Source organism: Chaetodon trifascialis, chromosome 7, assembly GCF_039877785.1.
Source record: "Chaetodon trifascialis isolate fChaTrf1 chromosome 7, fChaTrf1.hap1, whole genome shotgun sequence".
NCBI classification, from domain to species: Eukaryota; Metazoa; Chordata; class Actinopteri; order Chaetodontiformes; family Chaetodontidae; genus Chaetodon; species Chaetodon trifascialis.
In genome coordinates, this window is record NC_092062.1 from 14155089 (window position 1) to 14173591 (window position 18503).

Genomic DNA, 18503 nt, shown 5'->3' on the forward strand with positions numbered 1-18503 from the left:
AGATCATAGAGTGGCCCAGGGTGCTCTCACCCTCTTGACTCTTTTGAATTGAATTAGGATATAGACCACACACTTTTCTTTCAACCTCAAAGAATAGTTACGTTTTGTTGGCACACATTAGCTCTATATTGCATTCTTCTTTAACACATTTGATGGGGTGATTCTGGCACACACTGGACACAGTGCTGTCGTTTTTTATTGTATCCAACATGTTTAGGCAAGTGAACATCTACGCTATGTTGTAAAAGCTGGGACTTGAAAATTGGCAGCGTTGGTGTTGTTTTGTTTCCTACAACACTCAAACATAGAATAGCTGATTTTTTAGACCACTTGAGGATCAAATACATCCAAGCAGTTACAGAGCAACATTATCATTCATTTGGAGACATGTTTCTGGCCAGTTGGCAACAATGTTCAGTCTCTTATATCTCTGTTTTTGGTCTCCACCAACTTCATAGGGAAATATCTAGCTTTTTAGCTGCTAGATGCTCCACTATGAAAGCCAGCTACTATCTGTCTGTGTGCTGTTTGATGGTGTGCATGTAGGGTGCAGTGGGTTTTTACAGCTTTTATGCTGAAAACAGCAGCTTGCTGCAGCCAAAAATGATGAGTGAAGTCAAACAATAAAGCTTTGGACTGGACAGATGAACAGTGAGCTGAAACCTGCTGAAAAGCTCTGTAAAGCAAAAGGGAGCGACATATTAATGTGGCAATTCTCTGTAGGTTCATCATTACAAGGGACTCCTTTCACATTATCACACTGCTTTCACATTGTTATTTCATACAAATAATGATTCGAACCACTTTCACAGTCACGTAGCCACGGTCCTCTCTCAGTAGCAATGGTAGAAGTAGCGTAATATGGTTATGCCATCGCACACAAAGAAAGGACATTTAGGTGAATGGTCGGGCATAGGAAAGCGTTGTATCCACTGCATGGTACGACTCAGTTTGACTCAACTATTTTTCTCTACTCAACTTAAGTATCAGCGTGCTCCATCGCAGAAAAAAACATTTGGGAAATCCTACATCAGAGCGCTAATGACGAGATGACTCTCGACACGGTGCAAGTGATGTTTCTCTCTGAGCAGTCAGTGGTCTGCAGTGTTTTAACTCCTCTGGCTCAGCTCGTTGACTGAGGTGACAAAACAAAAAAAGAGTATCAGGTGCTATCCACATTTTGCCAGAAAAGAACAACGAAGCAGAATGGTTCCAAGTGAGCTGAGTTGAGCCGAGCCATTCTATGAGGCAAAAGCATGAGACTGGAGTGTGCATCCTACCAGTCAACGCTACTCTTTAAACCATGAAGGAGAAGGTAGTCAGGGGGAAAATTAGAGCACTTGTCATTTGTTCAAATGCATAATACTACATATGTGTTCTTTGCAAGACAAGGACCTCTAAATAGGCCACGGGAATAGTGATTATTCACCATGAAGAACCCACAAACCATCCTGAAACAGGGTCAGAGTGGATGGATGGATTAACAAAGTCGTTGGACTGCTGTGCTGTGAACATTATTTTTACTTGAGTCTACAATCTTTCCCCACATTACCAAGTTGTTTTTATGCCTAGGTAATCAAACCTTAAAAACCTTTGGAACAGTGTTGAAATAATGAAAAATGATTTGACTGAATGATTTGAACTGCAAATTGGAGTCATTCCATTTAATGTTTTCATAGTATATCGACATGAACTTCGGATGCTAATATGTTATATTTCAGGGCCTCCTTCCAGGTCAAAAAATCATGAAGTTATCTTAATTTTTGTGCACCAATTTTGCATTCAAGATCATTGTCAGCTCGCTAAGCTGCTACAAAAACCTTAAACCCTGATTCTTGTTGATGTGTCCTTGAGCACAACACCGAATGCCCTTCCTCTGCGATGGCACCATTAACTTAATTAAATTTCCATCACCCTGTTAAGACATGGACATGTATGCACATCTCAGAAACATACTTCTAATTGCACGGCCACTTAACATGGCCACTAAGCACTCTAAATTCTTTTTCTTTTCTTTTTTTAAAGAAATTTTCAAATATCATTATTTCTCTTTAATCACCCGATGCCTTTGTGAACATTAGAGAAAAGAAGTTCATGAGGTTCACATTAGCTGTAGTGTTGGTCGGGGGGTTAGAATCAGAGAGAGCACTTTGAACATATTAATTAATAATCCATGGCTGGGTTATTAGTGTATGAGGGATTTCAGGCCCCTATTACTGTAGATGAGTAGAACCAGAGGGCATCATGGGTAGAGATGAAGGAAGGACACACTGCTTCTAAACACATTAATACACAATAACTACATTTATTTCACTCAGTAAGTCAGTGGTCAAGCTTTTTCTCATGAGCTCATGGAATTTGGGCTAAAGCTATTCAGTGAGTTTGCTGACATTACTTGAAGCAGATGGTGATAATTCAAATGCCGATAATTTCTTTCACTCTGCTTTAACCGGAGCACCAAATTGTCTGTTATATGTAGTCAGAAATAGCAGAATTTCCAGCTCTTCGATAAGTGAAATCCTGAATTTTTAATCCTATTAATAACTTTGCTATACAGGCTGACATTTCGATCAGATTTGCAAGCACTTTAAGACTTTTGGGATCTGAAAACACCTCAGCCTTACACGACACAAGATGAACACAAATCTTGTACCAAATCATCAAATGTAGCCCACAACCCACACGTCACATGGAAAAACACCTTGAAGCCACCATGCCACTATAGCCAATTTAATTTCCATACGCTTATGCTAATTACCCTGAAATAATCAAGCTAATTTAGAGAGATGCAAATGTGTTTGAGGTTGGGTTCATTAGTAAAGGGGGCCGGTGCATGTGTGCAAATATGCATGTGTGTGTGTGTGTGTGTGTGTGTGTGTGTGTGTGTGAGAGAGAGAGAGAGAGAGAGAGAGAGAGAGAGAGAGAGAGAGGTGGGTTTCATTAGTGAGGGGCCTTAATGTGTGTGGAGAGGAGAGTTGTGCAGCAAAGGAGAGAAGAATAGCGAATATGGCAGGTTTGAGTCAAAAATGCATATTACATGCATATATTATTTCTCAGATTTTTTTCTGCACCTCTGACTGAGAATTTCAACTTAAATATATTCTGAACCATATACTGCAATATTCTTTGTCAGGTTGTAGACAGATCCTTTGACTTTTCACTGGTGGTTTGAACACCATTGCAGTTTCTATCTATCTGTAGATATTAATTGAACATCGTAACATCGCTTCAACCTGCGTCACTACGAAGTTGGAGACTAACATTAGACGCAGAGACCCCTCCTGCAATTATCCTGATTGCATTGGAACCACTGTGCGTTCAAACACACACATGCATGCGCACATTCAGCTACACATACAGCACATATTCTCACACACACACACACACACACACACAGACATACTCTGCCAGGTCCCTCAAGGCCAGGCTTCGGTGCCACTGAAGGTTGTAGCAATTAAAAACATCATCCTCCAGTTGTCACAAACATGATGAATTTGTACCACCAGAGCAGTAAGGCATAACTCTTACAACCAACAGTATGTCACTTTTTTTCCTCCTCCTCTGACGCTTTCCTGTGACATGATATCATCACCAAAATTACAAACTCTTTTTATCTCGACAAGGTTGTTTTTACTTTCTTGTTGACAGAGAAAAAGAAATGAAGTTGTGATAGTGCCAACTGTCCTGCAGTCGTTAAATGATTCGATTATAGAAATGCAGTCACATGTTGGACTGTTGGAGAAGAGAAAAAAAAAATATTTTCAAACACTTTCTGTGGGGGTGGTGCAGTGGTGCAGACAACACACATGATTGTCATTTCAGTGACAGCGACATGTGCAAATGAGCAGATTTAAAAGGACAGGACATTTTGAAGAGACGAGGAACACTTGAGTTGTCTTATTATTACAATAACTGGTGAGTGGCACAATAAATCAAGCAACCAGTCAATCAACTGCTTGTCAACTCAAAATCATTCTGAGATTAAATGAACTGAAAATGATCAATGTTTTGTTGCTGCAGTGAAATTCATCTGTTCGTTTGGAATCCTTTTTGCTGCATCAAGAGGGAAATCTATAAATTCAAAGCACCATTTAAGATGTGTTCCACTTTTGGAAAATCTTAGTCACTTGTAATGAGGTGGAGGGACACTGATAAGCAGATGTGTGGGTCATCTCCAGGTTCTTAGAGCCCTCTGAATCATCACACACAGCTGTTTGTCCTGCTTATCTCAAAATGACTGACATTCATGGAGGAGATGGGAGTGGTTGAAATGCCTGAAGGCATCCCTTTTTGTCTCTCACTCTCTCATCCCAGTGATCTCCTATATGGTCACTGGTCTGTTTGATGGTAAACAGCAGAACAAAAGAAGAAAAGAACACAGAGGAGCCTTAGAAGCTACACTTCACTACAAGCTTCTCCAATGACTGGCATCTTTACCATCAATTCATGTCAGTTGCAACACTTTGTTTTGTGAAGAGAGCACTTTGTGATGATCACAGCGTATGAATGTGTGTGCTATTCTACTGCTTTACCTTTACTACACAGCATCATAACATATACATCTCCCATATGTAGTATATCCAAAGCTCCAACATGTAGATGAAGGGAAGGGAAAACGCACCAAGATTGTGTTCTGTGTGTTAAAGCAGAGCGCCTGCAGCACAAACACAGTTCAAAGAGACAGTGTTGATGGTTCAACATATTGCAATTAATTGTCATCCTCCACATTTTTTTTTACCCACAGCCATAACCTAAGATAACCTAGATCTCTAAAGAGGCTAAAAACCCAATCAATATTCACATATGTAATTGAAAAGTTTTCCTTGCAACAACTTTAAATCCAAAAAAGTTGGGATGCTTTGTAGTGTAAAAGATAAACAAAAGAGAATGCGATAACTTACTCCTACTTTTTTTTTTTTACTTTTTGACTCAACTGCAAACAGTACAATGAACTTCAGCTTCATTGATTTTTGAAAATATATGCTTACACTGAAATTGATGCTGCAATACATTTCAAACAAGTTGTGGAAAATGTTGTGGAATGCTTCAAAAACACCTGTTTGGAACATTCCACAGGTAATCAGGTTCATTGGTAACAGGTGAGAGTATCATGATTGGGTATGAAAGTGTTATGGTTTGCAAAATACAGGACCCAGAATGCCATACTCAAGCAGAGAGGACACAGACCAAAAAAGGTTGAACGTCTCTACTGATCACTTATATCAGGAGCCAACTAAGACACACAAGAGTTTCAAGATTTTTGGGTGGCCTTGATGAGGAGAAGCCAGGGGTTGACCCAGAACTTTTCCAAGACATGGACAGACAGGGAGTCAGGAAGGCAGGCAAGCGGGCGAGGAAAAAAGGTAAAGAAATACTTTCAGATCTGCAGGAATCTTTGTTGTTACCACAAAGATGAATGGACAATTCAATGAATACTGAGTGGAGAGCCAGGGCTTATATACTGTGGCGGCAGGTGAGTCTTGATTGAGTGATTGATTGCAGCTGTGCTCTGGGAGAGGAGACCGAGTACCAACCTGTCAGCCACGCCCCTGCAGGGAGACACACTGACACCCCACAGACACTGGAGAGACATACAGGAGACAGAGCGAAAGGGGAAACACAAGACACAAAGGGAAAAAAGGGGGGGGAACTCATAGAAAGGGGCATCCTCGAAAGGCTCAGTTGTTCACAAGCAAGAAAGGTTCACCACTTTGTGAACACATGATTGTATAAAGGAGATTAGTGCATGAGCTCAGGAACAGTCTGTTGTACATAAATATGTGTCAATAATTTTTTGCTGCTGTGCTACTCCTTCAAATATAGGATCAGTCTTCAACTTTGGAGTGACATGAGATGAAGTTTTGAATTCTGGTTCAGGTGCTACCCATCTGTTAACATTTGGAATGACACACAGTGACTTTGAGGTTAAATTTGGGTTTATAATTCGCATTTCTGTGAGTATCAGGACCAGAATAACATCTTCAAAAATAAACCAGTTGGAGATGTCATTACTGCAAATTTAATGGTGATCCGTTGATGGCATCCACATCGTCCCCTTCAGTTTGGAATAAATCATCAGTCTAAAAATCATCCCCCTAATGCAACCCATCGTTAAACAATCAGAGCTTGTTAAGCCCCTTGTTTGTTAATCAAGCACTTGCTTGTTAACTGGGAGATGAGATAATAGACCTCTAGTGTGTGTGTCTAATTTTGGGGGCTGTCTGTCTGCCTGATTGTTTATTGCTTTTAAATTTCCAGCTTTGCTGCAAAGGCTTCTCTAATTGGTTTGTTTGCCTTGCCTTGCAGCACTGATGGAGTTTGACTCAGTCAGGAGTTGGTTGTGTTTTCCAATCTCTTTTTCTTCCCGTCTGTTTCCTAAAAATCCCCGACAAATGTTTTCTGTGATATCACAGTGCTTGGCTGCGTTCAGGATAAAAATTGACATTTAAATCTGCTGCAAGGTGCTTACAGCGAGACAATTCCAGTATTGAATTTGATGATCGCTCTCCTCTGCTCTTTTCTTCCTTAATCTCTTGTTCATGTCCTCGTGTTTCCATCGACACTTACATTTTAATCTGACTCGCTGCATTTTATTGTAAAGTGGCTTTAAACATGAAGTCCAAATTGCACTGATGAGTCTATCACATCATAAGATTTTACAGCCTTGATGTAAAAAAAATGCCTCTTGTATTTGGTAAGGGGATTGAATGTGCTGCTTGTACACACTATTACCGAAGTGCACTGCAATCCACATAGATTATCAACCTCCACAACACTGGCATCAAAGGTTGAGAAAGCCTCCACTTTGTGCTTCAGCGTATGTAACCACACGTCATAAATCCTAAAACAAGGAAGGGTTTAGGGGGAGAGGTGTTTGTACTCCATTATGAATGTTTAAGTCCCTTTTAGACAGAAAACAGTGCTGACAAATCCTTGTCAATGAATGCATCAAACCTGATCAGCCTGGATTTGATGAGCATTATCTCATATGCCATTAAGCGCAGAGAGAGAGAGAGATGAATGGAGAGAGGGAAATAGAATAGTTGAACATTTCTAGTCTTGGTTTTTGAAATCATTTCATTATGGGCCAATGGACAAATATGCTGCTTCTGTTAAGATGCTTTGAGGCCTCGAATGGCTGAATGGTTACATGAGAGTGTTTTGATGTTGCAGCAGGTAATTCATGGCGTACTGGCCCAAAGCCGGCCACAGAGCTATGCCAGATGATAAATAACATGGATTTAGTCAATGATGTCTGTTCTTGTCAGTAAAGCCTTTTTCTCTCTCTCAGGATTTTATTTTTCTGAGAGGCTCTTAGAGGGAAATTGTCATGTTTTCATGTCAAAGGCGTGCTTTTATCTGTTTGTTTTCCAGGGTGCTTAAAGTTGTTTACTGTGCCAGGGGGGCTTTCGGTCTCTGAGTGTGTATTTGTGAGAGTGTGTGAGACAAACACCTAACCATGGATGATGCAAGGAGGAGGAAGAAATTTGACATCTAAGCCTTATGTATCACTGTATCAACTACAGAGGTACTCTGCAGCAAGCAGAGGACCAATTTTAGCACTGGCCTACTTATCTTTGATCACGAAAAGCTGCCATTGATCCTCAGCCAAATGTTGACATAAAATAAGTCAAATGTGCAGATGACCTTTCTGAGTCTGCCACAGCAGAGCAGGGGTAAGGTACAAAAGCTGGCAGAGTATGTGGTGGAAATTATTCCTCCTTGACATTTCAGGGACCTCAGCCCATCGGTTTTTAGCATTCCAGTCCAGGCATCAAGAGAAAATGTCACCTTTTTTATTTACTTGAGGGAATACACCAATTAAATGTGACTTTAACGCCAGGCCATGATAGCTCCTCTCTACCACTGCCATGGTTGCTCATGAGCCAACACACACTTGCACACAGACACTCTACGAATGTGTCCTCATCATATCAGTGACATTTTAAATAATGCTGATGCTTGACCCTGTTGAGGTAACCTTTCTTACATGGGCAATTTAGAATTAGTCTCTGTAGCTTTCTGAACTAACTGCACAGACCTGTGGAACTGAGGTTGGACCTTTGTATGTTAGAGGGAATGGTGACTCTCCACCTGTAAGCAGTCCTATAGTCACAGCTTTCAGTACAAACTCAGCACAGGAAGAACTGTGTGTCCCTGCTTGACCATTTGGGGATGTGAATGGAACCACTTATCAAGCAGTCTCCTTGAAGCCCTGTTTCAATTAACTTGACCGATTACTAAAAAACACTTTGTGTCATATATACGTTGGCGCAGGCTGTCCTGTACTTAAGCACCCTAAAACTTATTACACTGAGAGTTCAAAACCATTTGCAACCTTTGTCAAGAGAAATAAACCATCTTTACTCTAGAGGTCTTTTACAGCCACAACAAATAACATTTTTCAGAGAACATAAAGTGCTGGCAGCCACAGGCACTATTTGTACAGACACAAACACAACATTTTTAGCCTGAATTTTTGACGAGGAAAGTATTTTTTTGACATCTACACAGCAAAATGCCCAATCAGGTTTTCAGGGTACAGAGTACCCACCCAAACTACAGGTGAGTGGGAGATAAAATAGAATCACAATGTTGAGATGATGCATTTCGTGTAGCCTAGTAATTGATACAAATGTAACATATCTGTGTCACATAATACCATCACTGGTCCACTTATCCCATAAACCATAAACATGCAGTGCATCTGAAGCAAAGCAGAATGTGATTCCCATCATAAATGTGTTTCCAGTGCACCCCAACTCAGTCTTTTCCATCTTTCTTTTCTCAACCAAGAAAAGATCAGTTTATGCCACGTGAAATTATCAATTACTATTGTCTCTGCAGCGAGAAATTCAACGTTTCATAATGATTAAACATCATCTCAGTGACAATGAGGCATGTTGAGAACATCCTATACAGCCAAGTTTCCTGTTTCAGTGCAGTTTACTTGACTTGGACTGGTTTCAATCAGTGAACCCTGTAGAATTGTGACTTGATGTAAAAATGTACAATTTTATGCAAGAAACAGCAGATCAAAAATAACTGATGCAACATATTAAATTGGACAGGAAATGTCTCTGATGCACATGGGATCTTCATCTCTTTTCCCTCCCTCACTCCCCCACAACCCCCCACTGTAATTAGTGCTTTTTCAGTTTTTCCAGCTATGTTTTCATCAGTGTATAGCCTTGCTAGCCTTGGCTGAGAGATGGGGAGAGAAAAAGTGAATTGGGGAGAGAGAAGGTCCTCTGTGGCTGTTAATAGTTCTCATCTCTCCCCTGGACTCTCCTTTAATTGCTCTACTCTGCCTGCAGGGTCATCATTACTCTGATCAAGTGCAACTCTGTTTTTCACTGCTTTTCATGAATATCATTTTGCAAAACAACTGCTTTGAGGTTTCTCAGACAGGAGATCAAATTTGATCACCTAGCCCTATGTAAATGTATGAGCGTTCTTGGCATTAGCAGGACACAATATCTTTCATATGCAAAGCTTTCAAGTCTTCAACAAATTTGACATCCAAAATACTTTGAAGATTTTTTTCCCCCATTTACTTGCTTTAATCAAGCAAAATGGCTTTCAAGCTTTTGACAGTCAGTGGTCAGAGAGCATAGATTAGTTCTGCAACTAAGCAAGATCGTGGAAGGTCCCAAAATCCTCATATTTGTATCTTCCTGGTAAAATGGAGCTCAGTTCCCCTGGTCCTCCTTCCTAATTGCTCAACTCTGTCTCTCGGGTTATTATTGCTCTGATCAAGTGCAACTGTGTTTTAAGAGCTTTTTTTTGAATGTCATTTAACACATATAATAGTCTTGGCTTTCCTGGCAAAAAGGGAAGATAAAGTCCACATTTTTTAACAATACAAATTGTATAAGGAGGATAAGATCATACTGCAAAAAGGAGGGAAACGTTTCATTCTCTGGACAAGGGTATCCTTTTCATTGTTCGAAAAGGATACAGCTAAAGCACACAATGATTTTGGCAAATAAAATGGAGTTTGATATGGCACATCAAGAAAGGTAGAAATGCAGATACAAAGAAAACAGGCTTTACAAAATCTCCACCACCTCCACTTGAGTGATTTTACAGTATGGGGCTAAAGTGAAGCTCACAGAGTACACTTACTCTTGTCATTCAAAGTCATGCATTTAGACTAACATCACCTATTGATTCCTTCCAGCTGAATAATGTCAACTCTTGACATTTAAGATCACATCAAGATTTTATATATCGACAGAAAGGTTGTTCCAGTTAAGGCAGAGGTGCATATTTGAAGCATCAAACAGATGGTATTTGACATTTTTTCACATATGTTAACTTGATAAAGATCTTTGAATGCACTGAGGAAGGAGCAAAGGGATAGACGGTGTTATCTGCACAGCAGTGCCACAGAAAGACCTCATGAAAAATGCCACCAAGAGGAGATGTAAAGTAATAGAAAAAAACTTTATATCTTATTCATTTTTACCTCAATGCATACAGCATTTTCCACATAAGCAGCATATGGACCAATGTGCCTTAAACCTAAAGAATAGCACATTGTTTGCCATTTGGTAGTCAATCACGCAAACTCTGTGTAGTGTGCAATCCGCCATGCAGGAGCCGTCAAATAAACAAGTGGATCTTCAAATTTGGAGAGGTTTATCTCTCACTTCCATCCCCTTGATGTTTTCTAGTTAGAATGGTTTAACCAGTGTGGTTCTGAATGCAGATTTTAGTGAGTAAACACTCCTATAAACGTCATACCATCTTTAGAGCCAAACATCTGCCTAGCCAGCATTTGCCATTGGATTAAGAGCGATCCGATGCACATCGTGCCTGATAAACAACAAAAAATGTTTGGCAGCATGATTGGGTTTCTCTCTCACAATGCTCTTTCAAAAGGGGGGCCAGGGGAGCAGATTTTGGCCTTTGCCATATTATCGACTGAAGATATCACAGTTATTTTTTTGAAAAGGGGCCCTGGGTTTCACTCTTTTCTGCTCAACAATCCAGTTTCCAGGAGTGGAATCAAGGTAGTGATGTTTAAAAGAGCATTTTACTGTAATTAATTAAATTAAATGCTAAATACGTGGTAAAATTTACAAGGATTGTGTCACTTAGGACTGCCCTTGCTGCTTGTTGCCTCTCAATTGCATCTCTTTTGCACATATTGTAATGTGTGTTACATGAAATCAAAAGACAGCATTCACGTTCAATGTATGACTGGCTGCCAATGGCGCAGTAATGAATACCTTTCCCTACCAAAGACCAAACTGCATTAGTTTTCAAATAACAGTGGAGGCCTAAAAGCTCTATTATTCGCTTGGCTGAATAATAAGTCTTGTAACAATATTGTCAGATATACTTCCTCTGGATATCAGAGGCAGTCTCTTGCCCATGATTCAACGCAGTAATGTGGTTAGAGGGTCCAAAAGCACATTTTACATCCAATTTTCTTGGACTGCACAGTCTGGCCGCCTGCGGGCAGGACACTCAAAGCAGGGGATTCTGTAATGGTTGCATAGCTGTTGAAAAAATTTGTTATGCAACCTCTGAAATACAGAAAAAGCAAGGCTTCTACTGTCAAAATAACATAGAAAGAAACATCACTTTTAGATTTTTACATATGCAACAATTATATCTGGATACAGCCCTGTAGAGGACTGTATAAATTCATTATCTGCTGCACAAGATAAACGTATCTGCCTTTTATCACATGCTTTATCTGAATTTCATTCATTTTACACATAATTTGTAGAAATCTAATGTCCATACCTTAAATGGAACTGTATGTGTAATTAACCCACACAGAGGGTGTGTGTTCATTACAAACGCTGCTGTGGGTGAGGGTTTAAATGCACTCACTCACATGAAGAATTAACTTAAACGCAGGGCACGATATACTAACCCACAATATTTTCTCTTAATGAGACACAAGCATTAATACTTAGTCTAAACAATAAACATCATCACCCACTCCTTATAACATTATGTGAATCTAATTGGCTTTCTGATTGTGTGTGTGTGTGTGTGTGTGTGTGTGTGTGTGTGTGTGTGTGTGTGTGTGTGTGTGTGTGTGTGTGTGTGTGTGCAGATGGAGAAGGTTATCTGAAAATAGCTATTTCTTCCAGCTACTTTACTAAATCCTGTTAGGATTGTAATTATTTATCAAAGGTATCATGCTGTGAGTTAGGCCATGCCTCTTGCCCTCTAATAAATACAGCAAAGAGATAATACCAACTGGATTTCACATGCAGCCTCACGATGCAGGGGGGGCTTGAAAGATGACTGATACATTAACATACATGCAAAAACGTAATTGCTTACATTTAAATATGGTGCTTGGTGCAAGTGCTTGAAGATGTATCAACATGTGTGTCACATTTTAGAGCATTGCATCAGCATCTATGTGTCTTAAGCTAAACCCAAACAATCAAAAACCAGCAAAGAATAAGAGGTGGAGGATGAATAAACAATAGCTCAGCCGAGTCAGCCTTGATCACACATAAGAAAAGACCTTGTGTTTGTGTCAAAACAGATCACTACGAGGCAAATCAAAATGCCTCTTAAATACTCTATAGTTAATGCATTTTATACTGCATGTGTTTGACTGAAAACCTATAAAACCCTGAATGTGAAAGCCACACAGGCGTTTTCACTTAATCTGCCTGATTAGACCTCTTCTCTTGATTGTGCAGGCGTGGACTGACCAACACCAAGAGATGTTGAAGAGCAAAAGTGCAAAATGGATCTTAAGATGTTTCTATTTCTTTTTTTTTTTTTTTTTTTTAGATCTTGCAGTCTGTGGCTTGAGTATATATAAGATATTTCCTATTGTGAGATCTGTGACAAAAAAAACTAAATTGTATTAAAATAAAGTCCAAATTTACATTAAATCTGAGAACAAGGGATTCTGCTGTTAGGATGATGAAAAATGCTCAAAAATAGTGGATGACCTGTTTTAATGAGGACATTTCATTGAGCAATGTGCCGGCCAGTGAATGAAATGTTAGGGAGCTGTCAGGCGTTTGTGTATGAGGACCGCAGCATTTACTGTGCAGTCGCCAACATCAACAGGCGAAAGTGTAGATTCAAAAACATACAATACTGGCTGATGTCAGTACCAGCTACAGCTTGTTCCATGCAGCATTCGTGCCTTTGTAGCTTAACTCATACGTCACATCATGTCAGTGTCATGTATTTATACAAGCTTCATCACACCGGGCTCGTGCTGTGGTCAGGGAAAAACCACAAGGAAATTTCTGAGAGAAGCAGTGTGTTGATCCTCTGAATTTCTCTTAACACACATACACTATTCTGATAACATTACACACGCAGAGAGATCCCAAAGAAAGAATGCCAATAAATCAAAACTCAAATTGAATCTGCCAATCAGATCACTTCCCCCAGGTCAATCTGCCACTTATATTGGTTTTCAGGAGGTCAAGGTTCATTCAGCAGAATCCTATCTTGTCAATATATCACAGAGTAGTTTCCAGTCAGCATCTGGTATGTTTGTGTGCATGTGTGTGTGTGTGTCCCGGCAGACCTGCCACTGGCCCTGCTTCGACAACAGATCTGTGTACAATCCAACAGGGAAGAAAGTCAGCCTATTGATCCAAAGCACTAGAGACATCAAAAGATCCATAGGAGAAAGAGCTGAAAGGAGCAGAGAGGGCTAAGAGTACATACATCTGAGTCTCAGTGTGTGTGTGTGTGTGTGTGTGTGTGTGTGTGTGTGAGTGAGTGAGTGAGAGAGAGAGAGAGAGACATTACAGCATTTCATTAAATTTCTATTAAGTCGTATTTTTGTTGTGGGCACTTGATTTATTTTACATTGGACCACATAAAACAATGCAACAGAATATTTTCCCCCATCTTCCAAGATGACCAATTGATTTCCAAAAATAACATGTTGTTGCTATACGTTATATCCTCTGTGTGTTAAAAGCTGCAAAAACAAGTAGAGCAACATTCATTATTGTGATTTAGTTGGCTGAGGGAATTAGAGATGTTGTAATGCCCTGGCAACACACACATATACACGTAGATCCAGAGTTGAGTGACTTGCCAAATCTCTGGGTAGCAACACGGGCCCTGTGCCTAAAAGTCTGTGTGTGTGTGTGTGTGTGTGTGTGTGTGTGTGTGTGTGTGTGTGTGTGTGTGTGTGTGTGTGTGTGTGTGTGTGTGTGTGTGTGTGTGTGTGTGTGTGTGTGTGTGTGCAAGTGAAAAAGAGAGGGGAGAGATTTAGAGAGGCTGCGGGCATAATACAGCACATTTGGAAAAGGGCTTTATGAACCAAAACAACATTTTAATTACCATTCGGTTACATCAACCTGTAAGGTTTCAATCTCCCCCTCAACTAATGCACATAAACATGTTCGATCAACACACACACACACACACACACACACACACACACACACACACACACACACACACACACACACACGCACATGCACACACACATAGCACTTATGCTATTCACCCTTTGTTTGTGACACAACACACAAAAAGAAAATGTTCATCATTATGTTCATGAAAGAGACACATGATACATTGAAAGACAGGATGAACGCAAGCAGGCAAGCAAAGAGAACCTTGACTTAATGGACGGAGCTGTCACAGCCTGAGTTTTCCTAATAAAGTGATTCTGTTGATGAAACAGCTCCATTAAGGACATTTGTAAGACAATGTATTATTGCTGTCACAGTGAAAGTGTCCCTTGTTTATTAAGATCAATAAAAGCACTGGAATTTATCTCATTCACATGGCAGAGAGTGCCTAAATACAGCTACAAGCAGAGGAAACAAGACCTTACAACCACTGAAAGAGGGGAAGAAAATGAAGGTCATGCAGTGCAAAGCTGCAGAATTCTATGAAGTCTCATCTGAGGCTGCGGGGCCAGAGTGTGAATCCAAATATATAGACGCTGTCACTGTGGCATGCAGTAGGCTGTAGCTGTCAAAGCTTTACATGCTTACACTGAACAATTGATTCATTAAATTAAGAAGCAGAAGATAAAAAATACAGCCTATTAGGCAATTTCAGTTGATTTGTCTGTGTGATTTCTTTTTTGCCGACCCCTGACCTGAGATCAGAATTTTCCTTTCATCGGTATTTTGCTCCACAGTGTGTGTCAAAAACTAATGGCTGGTAAAACATGATGTACACCATGTCGTGTAATATAGATGGCTGGATATAAATTGCCCTACAAACTTTTTTTTAGCTCCCTGTAAAAGTCTGTTTTCTGTGTTTGGGTCCAGCCTCGAACACACTCATCACCAATGTTATTAGCTGGTCTTTAGCTGACTCCATCTGTTGACTGTCAACTGATGCAATAGGAGGCAACTACTAAGAATTACTGTAGCTCTCACACTGCCTATATTTATACACAGCCTGGTTTCTTTCGCTCGCTGAAACACACACATACACACACAGTTTTTGCCTGCAGGAATTAATTTTTGTGCTGCGAGTGAACAATTTACAGATTTCCCATAAGAACCTGTTATAATGATCATAAACAGCTTCATCTGTATTCTACAGTAGGTCATCATCGTGCAGGTATTTTTTTAATCTATACACTCATACTAACACGCTGTATGCTGTTTGTCTGCGTGCACGTGTGTGAGATTTCTCTTCTTCTTATCAACTCTAAAAAAAAGATTTAACCATTCCACATACAACAATTTATAGTTTTTAACTTATATGAAGTAGCTGTACAGACGTCCTATACTGTATTTCTCCCCCCTGCCTACTAGTCCATCTTCAATAAGGACGACACTAACAGTCGTGGGTACAATATGGCTTAAAAGTAGCACATGGCGAGGGCACGCTGGGACAAACAAGACAAACACACACACACTCACACACAAAAGGGGATGGCAGACGGGACAGGGGTAGTGCATCTGCTCTTTAATTAAAATGAGAGGGGGGCCCACAGACAAGGCCCGAATCAGGATGGGGCCCATGTGGACACACACACACACACACACACACACACACACACACACACACACACACACACACAAAATACAGACCTCTGTTGGTCTAGGAAGCAGACAGATGCCCCCTACTGCAAACTTGAGAGACAGCTAGGTGGGAAAAGAGGAAAGAGAGGACTAGAGAGAGAAAGATACTAAAGAGACAATGAAAAACAAGGGCAAATAGTAGTAAAACAGTAAACGTAGAACTATATATTAAATAATTCTATTTTATATTCTTTTTGTAGATAATGTACACATATAGTAGTTATTTTCTATCCATTTTTAGTGTCTATTTGTTCTTTTTCTATATCTCCTTTTATTCTTGCCATCACTGCTGTCTGTAACAACTTAATTACCCCAACGTGGGATCAATAAAGTTTCATCTTATCTCTTATCTTATCTTCCATACAAAAAGGAAAAATGGAAATGTTCTCCACACCTGGAATGGATAAAAACGAAAGACTTAACTTTCCTTAAGAACATTTAAAGTAATGTTTCAATCAATGGACTGAGGTGAGAGGTCCGCACCATTGTCTAAAAATCACCTCCAGAGCTGGCCAGTTTTCACAGGCATGCTCTAACAATTTGGGTGTGAAGGACACGACAACCTAAAAGGTCTGCTGCTTGAAAGTCCTTCACTTGTATATAAAGGACAGGAACTGCAAAGGTTTGTACGTACTTCCTCATGTTTGAAACATCTTATAGCAGTGCACTAACACACAGGAGAAATCTAGGTGCAATCATCTGGTACGGTGCAGTAATCCCAGGGAATAAGGGAGTAATCTTAACATTTCAGTGTGCTGACATGAAAACAGCAATCTACTGCAGAATCTCTGGTTCAGTGTTTGAATCAAGGCTCTCTTTTGGTCTTGCTCTTCATCTGATCTGTTGTACACAGAGAGAAGTGTACGTGCCTATAATGCTGTGCAATATCACTGCACTCTTAAGAGAATCACATAGAAAAGATTGAATGCCTTCAAAGTAAATTTTATGTGAACTTTATGTGGCAGGATGGAGAAAGAATCACTGACCAGAGGATGTTTCAAAAGGAGTGGCTAGAGGGAAACAGAGATAGAAGTGGATATGCTTAAAGTCATTTCACAAGGCAACAAATGTGAGATTGTGGTCATATTGATGGTTACTGGGTCATGCATCAAAGACATTATCCAACATATGCGGATATGTTGTTTAAAGGCAGCGTATACACTGCATAATGCGCTGTGTAATGTATTTTAAATGGAGTCGCCAGTTTCTTCTGTAGCTCATATTTTAAACTTATTTTGATCCAGACATTCACAGCGGTGAAAGTGGCTTTATCCAATGTATGCATATGTGTATTTGTGTAAACGCGTGCTTCCGTGCAGAAGTGTGTGCTTGCTTATGTGCTCTGTGTGTGTGCAAATGAATCCATAGGGTCTCTCTGGGGAATGTCTCTCTGGAAGAGAGTCAAACAGAGTGAGCAGGACCCCATATATCTACCGTGACTAACAGGATTAAACCTGACTGGGTAGGGAGACAGATAAAAAAAAAAGGTGGAGGGGGGGCAATGAGAGAGAGTGAGTGGGAGAAATTGAGTTTTCCTCTTTCATACCGATGAGAGGAAGAGTGAAGAAGAACTTATGAGTATCAAAAAGAAGTGGGCAAGAGGAGGAGGAGGAGGAGAAGGACAGCAAAAAGGAGAAGATGATCAGATGAGGTCAGTCAGTCTGGCTGAGATGATGGGGAAAGCAGTGTGTGTGTCTTTGCCTTTTCAGTTGCACATATGCATACTTTACATACACAAGGTGTTTTGTGTGTGTCTAAGACTGCAGTTTATTCTTCTACATGGAAGAGTGATGCTCCCTCCATTAGCCCTGCAGGGCATATATCCACCTAACCCCTCCCTAGAGCAATTTAAGAGCAATTTAGAAACACTTTCACACTTTAATGCCCTCAACACTACTGAGCATACGCGCACACACACACACACACACACACACACACACACACACACACACACACACACACACACACACACACACACACACACACACATAATGCAGGGAGCACAAAAGCACAGGTCAGCAAAATGTGCTGTTACTAATCATACAGCATCTAATATTAGATTAATATTTGACAATATGACTCAACTATGGAAAGAGAGAGAGAGAGAGAGAGAGAGAGAGAGAGAGAGAGAGAGAGAGAGTCTGTTTTCTACACCATCCCACGCTGGGAAAAATATGTTCTCCATAAGCCTGTCCTCTGTAAAGTGTGAGCCCTGCTCAGCTGGGTTTATACATCAACACCCTGCAAAAACTCATTTACCACAAGCACTGCAATCTCACTTAACACGACATTTAGGGATGTTATATTACCTGATATGGTCTGGCTGGGCTCTGGAAGCAGCCACATCCTAATCAATATTTTTCTGCAGGGATTATAGGCCCTGAAAACTGTTGCAACTGTGAGATTGTGCACCAAGAAGTGCAAAAAATAATCATATTTTGCTTACCATTGCATTTAGAAGTAATTGCTATATTACGAGTCCCATGG

At 40.2% G+C, this 18503-nt stretch overlaps 1 protein-coding gene across 1 annotated transcript in view; it reads left to right on the top strand.

Moving 5' to 3' along the window:
* The window catches only part of slc6a3 (solute carrier family 6 member 3), a 402128-nt gene extending 383971 nt beyond the window's left edge, over window positions 1–18157 (top strand). Inside the window, exon 17 of the mRNA XM_070967102.1 lies at window positions 18127–18157. The gene's annotated coding sequence lies outside the window, so the exon portion shown is untranslated. The remainder of the gene's footprint in view (window positions 1–18126) is intronic.
* The last annotated feature ends 346 nt before the right edge of the window (window positions 18158–18503 follow it).